The sequence below is a fragment of the Orycteropus afer genome, unplaced genomic scaffold (genome assembly GCF_000298275.1).
Source record: "Orycteropus afer afer isolate SDZICR_OR568_19922 unplaced genomic scaffold, OryAfe1.0 scaffold00144, whole genome shotgun sequence".
NCBI classification, from domain to species: Eukaryota; Metazoa; Chordata; class Mammalia; order Tubulidentata; family Orycteropodidae; genus Orycteropus; species Orycteropus afer.
The window spans coordinates 8,326,685-8,333,925 of NW_006921731.1; the positions used below are offsets into that span (position 1 = coordinate 8,326,685).

The 7,241-nt window shown below is 40.0% G+C and overlaps 1 pseudogene; it reads right to left on the bottom strand.

The window, feature by feature from the left end:
* Positions 1 to 2,034: 2,034 nt before the first annotated feature.
* LOC103201227 lies at positions 2,035 to 2,964 on the bottom strand (annotated as a pseudogene).
* Positions 2,965 to 7,241: the final 4,277 nt, after the last annotated feature.

Genomic DNA, 7,241 nt, shown 5'->3' on the forward strand with positions numbered 1-7,241 from the left:
CAGGGTCTTTAAAGTTAACATTTGCTGTCTTCCATCCTGCTACTATTTTTAAGGGAAATCACTTCTGAATGAACTCAATCAAATCCTGCATGTATTTATCATTTGCATCACACTAGCTGACGTGGTGAAGAAGGGAAAACAGACAATAACATTTATCAAGGAAAAGAGGAGTGATGGTTCAGTGGTGAAATACTTGCCTCCCAAGTTCAACACCTCAGTTTGATTCCAGGCTAGTGTAGTCCATGTGAAGCCACCACCTACCTATCTGTGGAGGCTTGCATGTTACCATGATGCTGAACAGGTTCCAGCAGAGCTTCCAGACTAAGACTCACTAGGAAAAAAGTTCTGATGATCTACTTTCAAAAATCAGCCAATAAATCCCAATGTGACTATAGATCACAGCAATCTGATCTATAACCTATCTTGGGGATGGTGCAGGACTAAACAGCATTTCATTCCTTTGGGCATGGGTTTGCCATTCATTGGGGGCTAACTGGAAAACAACATTTATTAACATGCATAAAATTTTCCATTTTATCTGGTACAATCTTCACAGTGTTACTCCAGGTATGTGCAAAATTCTCAATTTTCAAATAAAATAAACAAAAAACAGGCAAAGAGAATTAAGGGAACTAATACTGAACTAGTAATGCATCTAGAAATCATGTCTAGGCCTGGCTGCCTCACTGGTTCTGCTTCTCTGGAGAACCCAGACTGAAACAGCTGCATTCCACTGAATCACATATAAACTTAAGTAAATTGACAAAAATCTTCATCAGCTAAATTATTTAATTTAGAAGGAAGTAGAACAACACAAATTTCATCCTATAACGTAAAGAAAAAAGGTAAAAAATCAGTGTGTTAGATATCTAGTGCTACTATAATAAGTGGATGACTTTAATTTCCTCACAGTTTAGGAAGCTAGAAGTCCTAATTGAGGATGACAGCTTTAGGGGAAAATTGTCTCTGTTGCCTCTGAGGGAGGTACTTTGCTCCTTTCAACATCTGTGGACCTGGTGTTCCTTGGTGATCTTCAGGTGTCTTTCCATCAGTCTTCCCCTGGTTATAGGAGATTCTCATTATACAGAACTCAGGTCCAAGTAATACACTCCACACCTGGCCCTTCTTCCTTGGTGACAGTCAAGTCCTTCAGATCTCTGTTCACTTGTTTCATCTCTTTTTTTTTATCTCAAAAGAGATTGACTCAAGATGAAACCTAATACTTTAGATCATATCCTGCCTCATTAACATAACTGCCTCTAATCCTCCCTAATTAACATCAGAGAAGTTAAGATTCATGACACATAGGATAATTATATCAGATCACAAAATGGAGGACAATTACACAATATCAAGAATCATGGCCTAGGCAAGTTAACACACATTCTGGGGGACACAATTCAATCCATAACATTCAGTAAATGCAGGACAAGGGAGATGTCATGGTTTGGTATCAGGTATATGAATAAACAACAACAACAAAAAAAAAAAAAAATGATTTTTTGTTTTTGTTTTACATTTTAGGGAAAACTGTTTAATAGCAGGTTAGAAACCCCTTCTACATAGAATCCACTTCTCCAAGTAACCCTTTACTAATGTTCTTCCATGCCTGATGAGAGGTCTCAGCCCTTCTGGAAGACCCCTACCCCTCCAGACTCTACCATACTGATGGGAGGCCTGATCTAGATTTAAATCTTTGAGGACCCATCATGTGTGTTTTTATAAAAAGTGATACAACAATGTATCATGTTCCTTTTTTGGATGTCATAGGAGCAGCCCATAGCATCTTTTACTCTTTAATTAAATGAATTAACTAAAAGAATTAATTAAATGGCTCCTTAAACAATTTCTTAATGTTAACACAGAGTATGCCATGGTAACAAGCCCTATTCTTGGCTGGCTTCTGCAGTCACAGTGCCTCCTCTCTGACTACATCTGACTTCCACAGGAACAGGCTGGGAGCATGGCTGCCTCTCAACCTTGATTAGTTCTGGGTTCTTCTCCCCAGACAGGGGTAAGGTGAGTACAAGTGGATCATGTTGACACTGGGCACTCAACAGCCATAGGCAGGGATATCAGAGCCTCATGGGAGACATTGTGACCTGACCCCACTATCACTTGAGTATGATATGCTCCTAGTAGTGAATGGTCTGCTTCTTGTTTTAGACATCTGGCTAACCAAAGCCATAAATAATGCACCAAATTATAGAAAAGGAGGGCGAGTGGTGGACTTCTGCTTAAACTTGTATGACTGTTGCATTGGCTGGCTCAGTAGTCTGTCAGCTGAAATCTCTATGAACAAGGGGTTGAAAATTTGGATCTAATTTTTGTTAATGTCCCAGAGAAGGATGTTTCCAGGAACCCTTTTGTACTCTCTTTTTGTCATTCAAAATGGTCTCAACCAGCGGAACCTTGACCACTACCAGAATCAGGACTGTGTCTGAGTTATTCTCCGTTTTGGGTTTGAAGTTGCTGGATTCAGGGTAGAAGAGATGCATAGTGGTCTTGGAGCCCCCTCAAAGCCAGCACTAAGGCGTTGTTCAATCTGATGACCCCATCATACTTGTTGATGGCCTTCTCCAGTAAGCTGTTGCACAGCTGGTGCTTTTTCCCATCACCACACAGCAGCAACATTCCAGTCTCTCAAGGTGTTCCACTATGGTGTAGCTGGTGAAGGCTAGTACCCAGAAGAACAAGTCTTTACTCTCCTTGTTCCTGTAGGATGACTCATAGACAGAAGATATCTTGGGCCAGAAAAAAATCCCACACAAAATGGGCTGATCTCAGGAGTAATTGCTTAAGATTTTAGAGGCCTTTCTTTTCACTTCACCTTGAAGACACAGCTCCTTCTTCTCTGGGATAGGAAAACAAACTGTCTTCTTGAGAAATGGAGCACCTGGCTGTGACAGTCAGAATCAGAGCCAACATCATCAGAAATTTCCGGTGGGACTTACAGATCATGTTTTTCAGTGGGTGGGTCAGTTCCTGGAGAGAGCTCTCACTTCAGCTGCCTGGTGCCACCCTCTCGGGTGGGGTGGGGCAAGACAGGACAGCTTTGTGCATGGCTTGAATCTGCTATACACACAGACAATGAGTGGATGTCTTGGGCTGCTCCCTGTCCAGGGCTATGGCCAACTGGCATTTGGTGAGTCAGGGGACCCAAAAAAACTTGGGTTTTAACTGATCACAAACTCAAAATCAACCAACAATAACATATGTTTTCTTTAAAAAGCCAATTGCATCTTAAAGTCATCTAATGGAAGAGCACTGTGTTATCCATATCAAGAAAGTATCAAGTTGCCTAATTCTGGACTGGTTATTATAATAATAAGAGTTTACTAGATAAGCTCTCTAACTGCCTTTCAATGGTAGGGCTGTCTGAAATTTAGAATGATATGTTCAGTTCTTTAAGTATAACGTAGTGCATTTTAAAAATCCAAATCATGTGAATTGTGTAAGATAGGAATAGCAAGCTCAAGTGCTTGTAGGGAAAAGACTTGTAACATAGGTGAATAAAGCTGGCCCCATGGAGAGTGGGGCAATCTGGGATGTGCTATTCCCTTGGAAGAGACAGCTGACCAATACACCAAATGCCCAGCATATTGAAAGCAATTAGACAAATGTCTAATTTTGTGAAAAACAACTTAACTGAATAAAACTTTCAAAGTTTACCTCAAACTATCATTAATTAACTGAAAAACCATTTTGCCAAATTAAAAATTCATCAGAAACTTGTTTCTATTAAATAACTGCTAAGGATCAGAGCAATTGGTTGCTTGTTATGTTTTCAAAACAGTCTGGTATATTTTCCCTGTAATTGTGCAGGAATGAATTTCTTTGAATTTTATTTTAAGTGCTATACATGATATAAATGCCAAAGATTTTGTAAATAGTAAGTAGAGTAGTGTATTAGTTTCCTAGGGCTGTAGTAAAAAAAAAAAGTAATGTAAACTGGTGTCTTACAACAATAGAAATTTATTATGTCACAATTCTGGAAGCTAAAAGTATAACTTCAGAGTGCTGGCAGGGATATATTCTCTCCAAAGCCTCTAGGGGAGACCCTATCTTATCTCTTCCATCTTCTAGTGTCTTCAGGTGTTCCTTAGCTTGTGCCAGCTCAATTCAATCTCTGCCTCTGTCTTCATATAGCCATCTGCACTCTGTCTCTGTGTCTCCTCTCCTCTTTTTTGTAAGGCCATCAGGATTATGGGATTAAGACCCAACTTACTCCAGTGTGACCTCATGTTAACAGAACCATAAACATGTTACTTCCAAATAAAGTCACTCACATCTACAGGGATCAGGACTTATAAATTCACCATATCCTTTTAAGCAACACAAATAAACACCTGACAAGTAAGTTTCTCTTTTCTAATTCATTTTCAGTTGAATCCACTCTTTTTCATACTTCTCTCATTCATAGCTTTGTTTTCATGAGTGAGAAAGAAAAGAAAGGGTTACAACTAGCTTTTGTTTTATTCCATGATCAAATGTAAGGACATGCCCATTATGTTTGTAATCTATACTGTATCTAGCTTTCTTTTCTCTGCTAATTTTCCATTCAGCTTCTCCATTCCAGGGTTTCTGCATTGCCATCCTAGGACAATTTGTCAAAACTGTTGTTCACCTGCTTAAAGCATTGGCCAGCTTTCTTGTTATTAAAATGTATTAGTTACCAATGCTGAGGGGCTTATTCTATAGCTTGCTATTTTCTAGAAGATAAACTTGGAATCCAGTTCCTTTTGGGGATTATTTGTTCCCACTTGCATACTTAATTCTCCATGAAAATTCATGTTACACAATCCACTGGAAAACTCTAGGCATGTTTTCTGCAGCACCAACTACTTCTTGGAAATTGACTGCCATTGTGGTCCTGTCACTTTAGGAGCAGGAGTATAAGCCAACTCTAGTTTTCCACAAGAGTGTCATCTTGTGGCTTCATCAAAGTGACACATTTCCTATTGATTTTTAAATCTTCCACTGAGATTCAAATTCCAATTTGCATAGGGCTGTCAGAGTAAAGTGAGAATAATTTGAAGCCGTCAACAGAGCTTCCCAGTAAGCAGAAACCACCCTTTAGCACAAAACTGTGTGTTGGTTGTATGCCTAACATATGGGTAAACACAATCTGATATTGGTACCTGTATCATGGTTATAGGGAGCTCTGCTGACACAGTGGTTAAGTGTTCAATTATTAATCAAAAATCAGCTCTTTGAAGCCACCAGGCACTCAGCAGGAAAAAGATGTGACAGTCCACTTCCATAAGATTTACAGCCTTGGGAACCTTATGGGGCAGTTCTAGTCTGTCCTATCAATTCACTATGAGTTGGAATAGACTTGATGGCAGTGAATATCATGGTTATATAATTATAACTGATGAATTAAAATATGGGGCAATGGCATATCATCTTAATAGATACTTTTATAAACCAAAATAAATGAATAAATGAATAATAAATCCAATGTCATAGAGTTGATTCCAACCCACATGCTATAGGATAGTATCTAGTCCCATAGGGTTTTCTTGGGTATAATCTTTATGGAAGCAGATTACCAGACCTTTCTTCTATGGAACTGCTGCTGGATGTCTTCAATTGCCAAATTTTAGGTCAGTAGTCTTGTGCAAACTGTGCTACCAATGAGACTTAGATACTTTTATAGAGCACTAGAAATAAAAATCTTTATAAGATCCTCATAATTTCTGAGGAAAATTGAACCATTTTAAAATCTTGATTTTTTTACATAATTCAAAGGAAATGCAAAGGTGAATATTCATATGAAAAGACGCATCAAAGAATGAAGGAAATGAGTGTTGGAAACAAGATGCCATCTATGAACACACTCTGCCCGATCCCTCACTAATAAAGACCCAGAAAAACTGAATGAGACAGAGACAAATAATGATCATGGAATTCTGAGTATCAAATGAGAAGATAAAGAATTAGTTAGAATGCTGATTGGACAGGAAAATGGAGCAAAGTCAGGGAGGAGTGGGGTGGGAAATGTCACAGAATCCACACACCGATAAAGATACAGTGTAGAGAGATGAGGAGGAATTCAAGACAAGCAAAAGACATGCAGGAGCTGGGAATGGAACATATAGGAAAGGGGGAATAGGCAGCTGCAGAGAGAGGATGTAACAAGAAAGGGAATGAAATAATACAACACTGGCAGCCGCTGGGCTTTGGGTCTCAGGAATGGCCTGTACTGGGGTAGTTGAAGAAATTGGGGCTGGGACAATCTCTTGCTTGATTGAATTAGGGAAGATCTGGATAGATGGTGGCATGTGTCCAGGAGGGAGTCATACCCACACCAGTGACTCATGATTGGAGGGATATGCTCTCTGATCTAACAAATGCACCTGTTCTCTGCACATAGGGGTAAATACTCTTTCTACCATCACAGACACAGTTTACTAGACAACTGTGCTTTACCATCACTTTCCCCAGTTACTAGATACCTCCACCTCTAGCAGGCTGTATCAGGAGCTAATATTCCCTCACTAGGTACCTAAAGGGACTGAGAGAAGTTTTTCACACTAAGCAAAAGAAGCAAATTTCTGAAGCCTCCTCTCTCAGGTGACCCACTCATACCAGACCTCTGCAAACAGAATGGCTAGCATTGGGGTGGTTGCAGAAGATAGCATCAGAGTGGCTTTTCACTAAAATCTAGGCAGGATCTGGATAAATGGTTGTGTGTGTCCAGAGGGGTGCCAGACCCATGCCAGTGAATGGCAACTGATGAGTCACACTATCTGCTCCAAACAGTACAACTTCCCTGCCAATAGGGACAAAACCTCTTCCCACCGCCACCAACCCAATGGACAAAGAAGTTCTGTAGCCACCCACAGCAACCTTGTACAAACAGACAGGCCCAGAATCTGTGGCTCTCCCTTCCTACACTTGCAACAGTGAATGATCTTTCTCACACAGAGCACAAAAGGCACACACCTGCAGCCTTCTCCATTGCAGGAGCCTACTCTTGCCAGGCTCCTTTCGCCTCTGTGAAAACACACCTTGGTAGATCAGTGGTTTTCACCACATCCTTTCAGGGACAAAGGCTAACTATAATTACAAAAGTACCTCCTCCTCAGTTTCCTTATTTTCCCCCAACCCATTACCCCAACTTTTTTTCCCTGTTCATGTTTCTCTCTTCCTCTTCATCTTCTTACATTTTTACCAATCTTTCTTCTTGACCATATTCCTGTTACTTTTTCTTCTTTTATGTCTTTGTCTATATT